This window comes from Canis lupus, chromosome 14, assembly GCF_011100685.1.
Source record: "Canis lupus familiaris isolate Mischka breed German Shepherd chromosome 14, alternate assembly UU_Cfam_GSD_1.0, whole genome shotgun sequence".
Classification (NCBI taxonomy): domain Eukaryota; kingdom Metazoa; phylum Chordata; class Mammalia; order Carnivora; family Canidae; genus Canis; species Canis lupus.
In genome coordinates this window covers 11,215,737-11,228,144 of record NC_049235.1, presented here as the reverse complement: position 1 = coordinate 11,228,144, position 12,408 = coordinate 11,215,737, and the positions used below count along the sequence as shown (strand labels likewise).

Here is a 12,408-nt window from a genome sequence, read left to right as displayed (position 1 = left end):
CAATTTCACTGCATTCTAAGTAGGAGCAGGGATCCTGAGAAGAGGCAGATTTGAGGGTCCTTGTGGGCTGTTTCAAGCCTGGAAACTGTCTTCAGATGAGATTTCTGTAGCACTGACTAAGCTATCTGTAGAGTCTGAAGGTACCCTTGTCAGAACCACTGGATATTACTGACCAAGGTTGTTGCATCTATGATTCCTGTTGATGTCAGTCACTGGTTCCATAGCTGATGGCTTCAACCCCTAAATACAGCCAGCTTTTTGGCCAGTCTTTGTCATTAATCAAAAAGTGAGGGGGAGAGATGTGAGAGCATTTTTTCTAACCCTAGGAGAGCAGGCCTGTGGGTACCTAAAAATCAGGCATGCTTTAATTTCCAAGATATTTGGAAAAACCATTTTTTATGTAAGAATGTCAGCAATCTGGCAAAAAAACTTCTAAAAAGGAAGTCTAGTCTGTTAAAATGTCCCAATATGGGACAAATGTGGTATTCTCCAGTATAGTCATTTGGAAAAGAAACAACCACAAACATTTTGAAGGATCTGATGCATCCCTGAGCCATCAGAGCAGGATACTTTGGGAAATCTTTGCAGCTGGTGTTCTTGAGTAGTGGAAATGTTCACATAGCAACTAGTGAGCTGCAGAAGGATATGAGGTGGCCAAAAGGTACAATGATTACTTAGGTGGGGGAGAAAGAGTTTCTATGATTGCCCTGCTACACATACAAGGCAGAAATGCCTTCAAAGAAAAAATATTACGGATATAAATACAAATCTAGCTTTGACATGTTCCATCATGCTTGTTATAGTGCTCACAACATGGATTCATTTTTATCCTCCATTTGATAACAAATGGTTAACAAAATGGTTGTTGATAACAAATCCATTTAGGATGATCTATACTGATAGATGGATGGTATAGAGGGTCCACTGAATATCTTTCCAGTCCTATCACTTTAGAAATTCCCACCCTGCCCACAGAAGTGGACCCCTCTCATTTTTATTCATGCCGTATATCCCCTACCTTCAGACTATAACTGATTAGATCAGAACCAGACCCAAGTTGGATTGACCTCATTCTCTCTTCAGACATTGGTATTAAAGAAGCTCAGAATTTACATATGATAAAGTTTACACAAGCCACTTGAATAGTGGTGTTGGAGAATGCAGGTGTTGGATTGCTTCATTTTCATAAATGGCAAAGGAATTGAGAATTAAAAATAATGAAATAAAAGAGAGAGCTCAGGAATAATTAAATATGATTTAGAGACAAACTCTTATCTCTTACCACCCACTGATACCATGAGGAGAACAATGAAATACTGATGTCTGTTTCATTAATAATAAGAGCAGTAATTTTTTTGTCATGAAATACAGCAAAATGGTTTATTGTTAAATATATTCTTGGTATACCTTAATGAGAAAAAAGAATGGTTCTTCCTCTCTTGTCTGGAACTGTGAGTCACCATATCATCTGCCAGCTAACACCTCACTGGGGCTCCTAGAGATGTTTGTGCAGAGGACAAGGCCAAAGGCCTACTATGTATTACCAAGCATCCAGAGTCCAGGAATGGATAACATATTTCAAGAGTTTCTTTACCTTCTCTGGCTCCTAACTTCAATTCCTTTATTCTATGTTTAATTTTGAGGCCAAATCAATCAATCAATCAATCAATCAATCAATCAAACAAACAAATCTTGGAAAATAAACTCAATGAAAAAAGTAAAAAGAACAAAATTTTTTTCTAAATAACATGTATTCTATGATCTTCTGCTGAGTCTGTATTATGTCACATGCTTCTCAACCTTTCATGTGTACATAACTCAACTGGGGATCTTGTTAAAATTTAGACTCTGATTTCACATGTCTTGAGCGTGTCCAAGACTTATCTGCAGTTTCAGGAAGCATAGAGGGTGTCGATGGCCTTCACTTTAGGTATCAAGTTTTTAAGGTCCAGTGAGAAGACACTGGCAGATACCTCTGCCCAAGTTAGGAAAATGCTCCAGATAATACTAACCAATGAAGGAAAAAGGAGAGTGAGAGGAGTTCTTAAAAGGGAGAATCCCAAGTGCTATTGAAAGAGAACTCATGACACAAGTGTAAGAGTAGTCAACTTTTTCTCGGTCCTATGGCTGCTTGGCATTCTGAGTTCTGAAAACTATCTCAACTCTAGTTCTAGAGTGAAGAAAAGGGAAAAAAGTAGGCTTGATTTCCTTGTCATTCTTACATGGATTTTCTCTATAGTGTAATAATAGTTAAATTTATTTCTATGTGTAGTAGCAAATTTCATTCTGAAGAAACCTAATAAAACAGGTACTATCATTTTCTTCTTTATAGATAAAAAACTTGAGTCAGATGAGTATTTGCCGAAAGTCACAAAATTTATAAGCAGGAAAGCCAGGATTTAAACAAGGGTTTTTAGAGACTAATTCTCAACCTTGTGATATCCTATTAGATTTTAAATCAGTGTAAGTATTTTAAACAAAATCAAGCTATTGTTCAACTCTTACTGAAAATTGTCTTTCATTTTTAAAAACTTAGATATTGATTTAGGATTTGCTGTCTTAATCAGAAGGAAAATTTGATTAACACCCTTTGTCCTTCTGGCATTATATGTTATATCCTCTCTTCTCCATGTAAAGGCCAGATTGAGAATTGAGTAGCAGAAGGAGATGAAACCAGAATAAAATAAATAGAAACCATTTCACTGGTAACAGTGTTCTTGCATCCCCTTTTAGAAGAAGAGATTTTGAAAGGGTTATTTTATCACCATCTGTGAGAAATTCAGTTTCAATTACAGAAAAAAATCTGAAAATAATTTATGGAGCAAATTCTTCTCTAAACTGTGAAAAAAGTTGTGTGTGTGTGTGTGTGTGTGTGTGTTTTAAACAGAAGGATGTGGAAACTGGTAGAACAAATCATCTCTTTCCTATGAAGTAAATTTGATGTAACTGAAGAAAGCTGAAGCTCCCAATGGACTCTGAGAAAGGAGAAAAATATACTGTCTTTGCCTCAGATATTTTACCTTTTGAAATTTACTTGCATAGTTACAAAAATCTATAGCAGTTGAAAGCCATTCCTCTTAGCCAGACAGCTGTCTTTCACATTTTCTTCTCTTCTTCTCTAAATCACTTATTTATTTCTACCAGAAGACTCTAGATCACAAGTTGTTTGACACTTTTAATTTACCTTCATTAGTTGAAAAGGTTAGTACAATGCTTTCTTCACTGCATATTACAAAGAGTTCTGAGAGTGGCACTTCATTTAAGGAAAAAGTTTCAGAATATGACATTTTATTCACTGGATTCCTAAGCCATCATGAGGCTTGCCCTCATAAGCAAACATGAAGCTTCTGCCTCATGTTGAAATGCATTGCCTCATCACTTTATGTGGTGTATCCATCCATGGCCTAGATCCCCTTCCAAGATTCAACACTCATCCCCCAGCTGCTGGGCATGTTAGAGGCCGAGGGCTTACACCTGAGCCTTCTATGGAACTTCTACATAAGTGAGCTGCCTATTCAGGGTTTCACCTCATCCACAGAACAGTAGACATGAGATGATGGAATTCCAGATCCCTTGCCTCTCTTTGGGCACCTAGAATGTCCATCCCACATCCAGAGTGCCTCATGGGATCAGCAGAGGCTACAGCTACAAACGTATCACAGTTCAGCCTCTTTCTGTCCATTCCAGCTCCTTTGTTTCCTTACGAGTATGGATCCCAAGGATACTCCCCAATGAAGCTCCGGTGTGGAGATTTCAGAGACTCAGTCTTGGATCACCACCACCAGTGTCCTGAGACATTTGACCCCATTACAAACACATCATTCCCTCATTCCTAAGTCCCTTCACTCATTCATTCATCAAATATTTTTCAAGTTTCTACTATGCCGGACATAGTATTAATTGCTGGGGATATGATGGTAAATAAGACAGATGTGATAACCTGGCTATATGGAGATACTGAGGAAGTTTACAGGAAAAGAAATAGGTAGTTATAATAAATTGAAATATGTGCTACATAGAAGTCCAAGGAGGGAGAACTGAACTGCTTTTCAGAGATTAAATTATTATGTCACCCCACCAGCAGTGTACAAGAATTCCAGCTCTTTCAAATTCTCACCAACATTTCGTATGATCAGTCTTTTTAATTTTAGCTCTTCTGACAGGTATGTAGTGATATCTTACTATGGCTTCAATTTGCATTTCCTCAAATATTTCATGTGCTTTTAAGATCTTATAAGAAATTTAGTGATGTGTCTTGGTGTAGTTTTCTTAATGTGTCATATGTTTGCCATTTGTTAAAGTTTTAGATCCATTGGTTTATAGTTTTAATCAAGTTTGGGAAAATATTCGGCACTGTTTCTTCAGATATGTTTCAGTCTCATTCCCTCTATCCTCTCATTCAGAGTTCAATTGCGTGTACATTTGGTCACTTGAAGTTGTCCTGCAGCTCTATTCATTTCTTTTGATTGTCCTTTTTTTTTGTTTCATTTTTTAATAATTTCTATTGCTATGTCTTTGGGTTCATTACTTTCCTTCTGCAACATGTGTTTTGCCATTAATTCCATCTAGTGTATTTTTCATCTCTGACATTGTGGTTTTCATGTCTAGAAAGAAGTTCTATTTGGGTCTTTTAAAAATATGTTTCATGGTTCTACTTAACATATTCAACCTTCCCTCTGGCTTCTTTAATATATAGAATGCAGTTATAATTGCCTTTCTAATATCCTTTGTTAATTTTAATGTTGGTGTCAGTTCAGGTTCCATTTCAGTTGATTGATTTTTCTCCTTACTATGGATCACATTTTCCTGCTTCTTTGCATGTATGGTAACTCTTTATTGTATGCTGGAAGTTGTGAATTTGATCTTGCTGGATGCTGGATATGTTTATATCCCTATAAGTATTCTTGAGATTTGTTCTGAGATTTGGTTAAATTATAGTTTTGTTCTTCCTTTTATCATTTGTTAGGCCAATTCAGAGGAGTGTTGAGTCTAGGTCTAATTATTCACTGCTACTGAGGAAGAACCTTGTGATTATTCTACACAATGCTTCATGAATTATCAGTTTTTCCAGACTGACTGGTAGAAAATGGTACTATTTCTGACCCCATATGAGCTCCAACTACTTATTCCCTGATTCTTCTGAGTAGTTCTTTGCTTGGCCTCAGGTTGTTGTTGTTGTTGTTGTTGTTGTTGTTTTCCTTTTTAAAGATTTTATTTCTTTACTCATGAGGGACAGAGAGAGAGAGAGAGAGAGGCAGAGACATAGGCAGAGGGAGAAGCAGGCTTCCCATGGGGAGCCTGTTGAGGGACTCAATCCCAGAACCCTGGGATCACGACCTGAGCCAAAGGCAGATGCTCAACCATTGAGCCACCAAGGTGCCCTGGCCTCAGGTAGTTTCTCTACCAGCACATGCTGGTCACTACTCAGATGAATACTTGAGAAGGATTCTCTGCATATCTCTGGAGCTCTCCTTCTGTGCTCTCTACTCTCCGGTACTCTGTCCTCTGTACTCTAACCATTATGATCTCCCTCAGCTTTGTCTCCTTAGCACAGGAAGTTTGCTGAGCTACATTTAGGTTCTCCCTTCCCACGTTGTGACCCAGAAAAACTTTCAAGGCAGTAAGCTTGTAATTGCAATTGTAGGGCTCACCCTATTTGTTTCTCACCTATTAGGTTTCATGCCTCCTTTTACCTAGTGTCTAATGTCTTAAAAAAGTATTGTTTCATTTTTTCTATTATTATTTCAGTCAGGAGGGTACATTTGTTCCCTATTCCTCCAACTTGTCTGGGAACATTGTTAGATTTATTTTATTTTATTTTATTTTATTTTATTTTATTTCATTTTATTTTTTGAAGATTTTATTTATTTATTCATGAGAGATAGACAGAGAGAGAGAGAGAGAGAGAGAGAGAGAGAGAGGCAGAGACACAGAGAGAGGGAGAAGCAGGCTCCAAGCAGGGAGCCTGAGGTGGGACTCTCCTGAGTCTCCAGGATCATGCCCTGGGCTGAAGTCAGCGTTAAACTGCTGAGCCACCCAGGTTGCCCCATTGAGAGATTTTAAACAGAGAAGGACTTGATAGATTTTGAGAAACACCCAGTCTACAGTATGGAGAATGTTGAACTAAAAGCAAAACTGGAGACTGGTAGAGTCAAATGGAGAGGTCTTTTTTTTTTTTCTTAAGATTTTATTTATTTATTCACGAGAGACACATAGAGAGAGATAGAGGCAGAGACACAGGTAGAGAGAGAAGCAGGCTCCATGCAGGGAGCCCCATGCGGGACTCGATCCTGGCGCTTGATCACAGGACTCCATCCCAGGACTCCAGGATCACCTTGGACTGAAGGCAGGCACTAAACTGCTGAGCCACTCAGGGATCCCCAAATGAAGAGGCTTTAGCATAGGTTAGGTGAGATATTCTAGGGTGCAGCAGGTTGTATCATTCTGATTTGCCAATTATTGTCAAGGAGGATCATGATAGTCACCATTGTGTAGAGAGGAGAGGGAATGATGTGTGTGTGTGTGTGTGTGTGTGTGTGGTGTGTGTGTGTAAGGATTGACAGCATATAAAAATACAAAGAAAGAAGTCAACTTTCCAGTCCATCTCCAATGCAACATGATATGGGGCATCTTGTGGATTAATTTTATGTTGTAAAAATATATCAAAGCATTATTCTGCACGTTAATATATTTCTTCTCTCCTCAGCTTGTTCACATATTTCTGTCACCTTTCCCCATAACAAGCAATTGAAAAAAAGAATACTCAAAGAATATTTCAAATATATACAGAGAATTAGGTTTTGTTTTTTTGTTTTTTGTTTTTTGTTTTTTTTTTTCCTACAAAGGTTAGATGAGGCTAAGAAAGGTGGTGCATAGAAGGTATGTACAGAGAGAGGGGGTGTTGCTGTGTGTGACTCAAACTGAGGAGGAAGCAGAGAAACAACCATGTCCCTGGAAGGGGTTCATGAATCATAATCTTTGCTTGGAAGAACCAAGGAAAAAGCAGGAGGGACTTACGCTGTCCTAGAGCATAGAGCTCCACTGTACCAACTCCTGTGAACAATAACGCCAACCAAGTGCCACTTTCGACATCCCAGAACAAAGGGTTGGAAAATGTGAGCAAATTATATGGATATAGAATTGTAAAGAAAACACTTTGTCCCCTATCGGAGTTGGAGAAATAAACAAGAACCAGCTAGGCCTTCCTCCATAAGCCATGCTACCTCTGTGTTTTACTTGTGCTACTACTTGTTTCTCCTTTCTTGGTGATAACAGCCTCTTTCCTCTCTTTGAGACACTTCCTAGCTTTTCTGACTTTTCTCATTGACTTTACTTACAAAAATTGTTCACAGAATGAGAAATACATGGCTGATAATGCTGTTATTCTAGATTACTACAGAAATACAGAAGAAGAATTAACAAAAAATAAAGATCATCATTACTGAAAGAAGAAAATATAGCCACCAGGTAATTTTACCTATAACTAATGTAACATTGTGTGTCAACTCTACTTTAATAAAATAATAATAATAATAATTGGTAAAAAAAAAAAAAAAGCCCAGGTACTTTTCTTTCTATAGAAACAGATTCTGAGTTCTACATCCCTTGATCTACAGCATCTTTCCACTATAGTACAAGGTCCCACACATGAAGTTCTTACTAAATGTTGACTAACAGACACTTAAGGAGTGACTGAAAAGAGGTGATTAAAATCTCTAAGCTCCACACTATCTGTATAAAATTATTCACTTAACTACTTCAATCCACTCTGTTTCCAGAAACCAAATATATCACAGTACCTTAAGTATGAAACCTTGGTCCTGTTGTGCCCAAGATTGCGAATCCGAGAAACCACCAAGGAGCCGACACCGATGCAAGCGCACGAGGGTTTATTAGCAAGCTCGAGCTTGGGTCCAAGTATACCCGACACAGCGTAGCAGGAACTTGGACCCCGAAGTAGGTTATAGCTGGGTTTTTTATAGGCAGGTCTAGGGGATTTTCAGAAGGGGTGGAGGAATGTCTCAAGTTCTGTTTACATTCTGATATGGGGCTTAAGGGCATTGAGCTCTGTTCTCATTCTTTTTTTTTTAATAATAAATTTATTTTTTAATGGTGTTCAATTTGCCAACATACAGAATAACACCCAGTGCTCATTCCGTCAAGTGCCCCGCTCAGTGCCCGTCACCCAGTCACCCCCATCCCCTGCCCTCCTCCCCTTCCACTACCCCTAGTTCGTTTCCCAGAGTTAGGAGTCTTCATGTTCTGTCTCCCTTTCTGATATTTCCCACACATTTCTTCTCCCTTCCCTTCTATTCCCTTTCACTATTATTTATATTCCCCAAATGAATGAGAACATATAATGTTTGTCCTTCTCCGACTGACTTACTTCACTCAGCATAATACCCTCCAGTTCCATCCACGTTGAAGCAAATGGTGGGTATTTGTCATTTCTAATGGCTGAGGAATATTCCACTGTATACAAAGACCACATCTTCTTTATCCATTCATCTTTCGATGGACACCGAGGCTCCTTCCACAGTTTGGCTATTGTGGCCATTGCTGCTAGAAACATCGGGGTGCAGGTGTCCCGGCATTTCACTGCATCTGTATCTTTGGGGTAAATCCCCAGCAGTGCAATTACTGGGTCATAGGGCAGGTCTATTTTTATTTTTATTTTAAAAAAAATTTTTTTTTAATTTATTTATGATAGTCATCACAGAGAGAGAGAGAGAGGCAGAGACACAGGCAGAGGGAGAAGCAGGCTCCATGCACCGGGAGCCCGACGTGGGATTCGATCCCGGGTCTCCAGGATCGCCCCTGGGCCAAAGGCAGGCGCCAAACCACTGCGCCACCCAGGGATCCCCGCAGGTCTATTTTTAACTCTTTGAGGAACCTCCACACAGTTTCCCAGAGTGGCTGCACCAGTTCACATTTCCACCAACAAGTAAGAGGGTTTCCCTTTCTCCGCATCCTCTCCAACATTTGTGGTTTCCTGCCTTGTTAATTTTCCCCATTCTCACTGGTGTGAGGTGGTATCTCATTGTGGTTTTGATTTGTATTTCCCTGATGGCAAGTGATGCAGAGCATTTTCTCATATGCATGTTGGCCATGTCTATGTCTTCCTCTGTGAGATTTCTCTTCATGTCTTTTGCCCATTTCATGATGGGATTGTTTGTTTCTTTGGTGTTGAGTTTAATAAGTTCTTTATAGATCTTGGAAACTAGCCCTTTATCTGATACGTCATTTGCAAATATCTTCTCCCATTCTGTAGATTGTCTTTTAGTTTTGTTGACTGTATCCCTATCAAAATACCATGGACTTTCTTCAGAGAGTTAGAACAAATTATTTTAAGATTTGTGTGGAATCAGAAAAGACCCCGAATAGCCAGGGGAATTTTAAAAAAGAAAACCATAGCTGGGGGCATCACAATGCCAGATTTCAGGTTGTACTACAAAGCTGTGGTCATCAAGACAGTGTGGTACTGGCACAAAAACAGACACATAGATCAATGGAACAGAAGAGAGAACCCAGAAGTGGACCCTGAACTTTATGGTCAACTAATATTCGATAAAGGAGGAAAGACTATCCATTGGAAGAAAGACAGTCTCTTCAATAAATGGTGCTGGGAAAATTGGACATCCACATGCAGAAGAAGGAAACTAGACCACTCTCTTGCACCAGACACAAAGATAAACTCAAAATGGATGAAAAATCTAAATGTGAGACAAGATTCCATCAAAATCCTAGAGGAGAACACAGGCAACACCCTTTTTGAACTCGGCCACAGTAACTTCTTGCAAGATACATCCACGAAGGCAAAAGAAACAAAAGCAAAAATGAACTATTGGGACTTCATCAAGATAAGAAGCTTTTGCACAGCAAAGGATACAGTCTGTTCTCATTCTAATATGGGACTTTCTACCACGGGCGTGGGCTCTGTTATCTTTCTGATACGGGATTATCTGCCCAGTGCAATTCTGAGCTCTGTTGTCTTTCTGATATGGGATTCATTCTGCAGTTTTTCCTATAAAGTTCAGCTCTTATTCACAGGGGCCTAAGATGGCTGTACTTGTGCTAATGCTAAACTTGAGGTGGAATGGCCTTGATATTTCTTGGCCTCCACATTCGATGATCTGAAAAAAAACCCGCACTCTGTGCATGTTCTGTCACATATGCCTCCATCCCTGTTCTCTGCCCTGGAAGGCAAATCTAATCTGGTTAAAATACGGGGAAGCTCCGTAAAACTCTGTTATCAGACTGATAGGTGTTTGTGCAGTCAAATGGCAAATTATTTACCCAAAAAGAATATACATATGCATCATGTTAGGTACAAGTATAAAACCAAAGGTAGCCCACCTAGAAGCGGCTCCTTGCGCTCCTTCTGCAACCTCTGTCAGGTTCTGCCTCCTCGCCCCCACTCCAGCCTCCACCATGTCCATCAGGGTGACCCAGAAGTCCTACAAGGCTAGATCCTACAAGGCTAGGGTGTCCACCTCCAGCCCCCGGGCCTTCAGCAGCCGCTCCTACACGCGCGGGCCCGGCTCCCGCATCAGCTCCTCCGCCTTCTCCCGGGTGGGCAGCTGCGGCGGCAGCTTCCCGGGTGGCCTGAACAGCAGCATGAGTGTGGTCGGGGGCTACGGCGGGCCCGGGGCCGTGGGGGGCATCACGGCCGTCTCAGTGAACCAGAGCCTGCGGAGCCCCCTGAAGCTGGAGGTGGACCCCAACATCCAGGTGGTGCGCACCCAGGAGAAGGAGCAGATCAAGACCCTCAACAACAAGTTTGCCTCCTTCATCGACAAGGTCAGACACCTGGAGCAGCAGAACAAAATCCTGGAGGCCAAGTGGGGCCTCCTGCAGCAGCAGAAAACCGCTCGGAGCAGCACAGACAACATGTTTGGGAGCTGCATCCACGACCTCCGGAGGCAGCTGGACACCCCGGCGCAGGAGAAGCTGACGCTGGAAGTGGAGCTTGGCGACCTGCAGGGGCTCGTGGAGGGCTTCAAGAACAAATACGAGGATGAGATCAAATTGCGTGGAGACCTGGAGAATGAATTTGTGCTCATCAAGAAGGATGTGGATGAAGCTTACATGCACAAGACAGAACTGGAGCCCCGCCGGGAAGGGCTGACCGACGAGATCAATCCTCAGGGCAGCGGCATGAAGAGGAGACCCGTGAGCTGCAGTCCCAGATCTCGGACCCGTCCGCGGTGCCGTCCAGGGGCAACAGCCGCGCCCTGGACCTGGACGGCGTCACCGCCGAGGTCAAGGCCCAGAACGAGGACATCGCGCACCGCAGGCGGGCGCAGGCCGAGACCATGCACCGGATCAAGTGCGAGGAGCTGCAGACCTCGGCCGGGAAGCACGGGGATGACCTCCGTCGCCCGAAGACTATTTCCGAGATGAACCGGAGCATCCGCCGCCTCCGGGCTGAGATCGAGGCCCTCAGAAACCAGAGGGCTGCCCCGGAGGCCGCCGTGGCCGACGCCGAGCCGCGCGGGGAGCTGCCGTCAAGGACGCCAATGCCCAGGTGGCCGGGCCGGAGCCGGAGGCCGCCCTGCAGCGGGACGAGCGGGACATGGCCCGGCAGCTGCGCGAGCACCGGGAGCTCCTGAACGTGAGGCTGGCCCCGGACCTCGAGATGGGAGATCGCCACCGACCCACGCTGCGGGGGCGAGGAGAGCCGGCTGGAGCCTGGGATGCAGAACACGAGCATCCATAGGAAGACGACCAGCGGCTACCCCGGGGCCTGAGCTTGGCCTACGGGGCCTCACAAGCCCCCGCCCCAGCTACGGCCAGAGCCCCTTCCAGTCCAGCTTCGGCCCGGCGGTTCCTTCAGCCGCAGCAGCTCCTCCAAGGCCGCGGTTGTGGAGAAGATCGAGACTCGCGATGGGAAGCTGGTGTCTGCGTGGTCTGACGTTCTGCCCAAGTGAACCGCCACCGCGGCCCTCCCAGCCTCCTTGCTCTTGTGGCCCCATGAAGCCTTTGGGGGAAGGAGCTGTGCAGGGGGCCTCGAGTAGGAGAGACCCGCCTGAGGCTCAGCCCCGATCCCCAGCCTACCCTTAGGGGGAGTCTACTGCCCTGGGTACCCCTTCTTGTCCATGCCCCCAACCGAAAGCCAATTCAAGTGTCTTTTCCCAAATAAAGCCGCTGCCAGCACCCCCCCCCCGCCAAAAAAAAAAAAAAAACAAAAAAACAAAGGTAGACAAAGTATTTTGCCTATTTATCATCCAAGCCATTTGGATCCCCTTTGTAAAAGTCTCCTAAACCTGGCAGTGCCCACTGTGGCCCAGCACCCTCATAGTCTCTGTCAAGACTCACCGTATGTCCTCCACTGTGTCTGACAGTGATACATCCACTCCACTGAGCCTATATATAATAGTGCCAAAGAACAACACCTCATGGCCTTGG

General features: G+C 43.0%; 1 long non-coding RNA gene and 1 pseudogene across 3 annotated transcripts in view; one reads left to right on the top strand and one right to left on the bottom strand.

The window, feature by feature from the left end:
* Window positions 1–12,408, bottom strand: part of LOC102156199 — a 422,250-nt gene that overhangs the window by 200,150 nt on the left and 209,692 nt on the right. The gene's annotated exons all lie outside the window — the stretch shown is intronic.
* Window positions 10,432–11,930, top strand: LOC482276 (annotated as a pseudogene).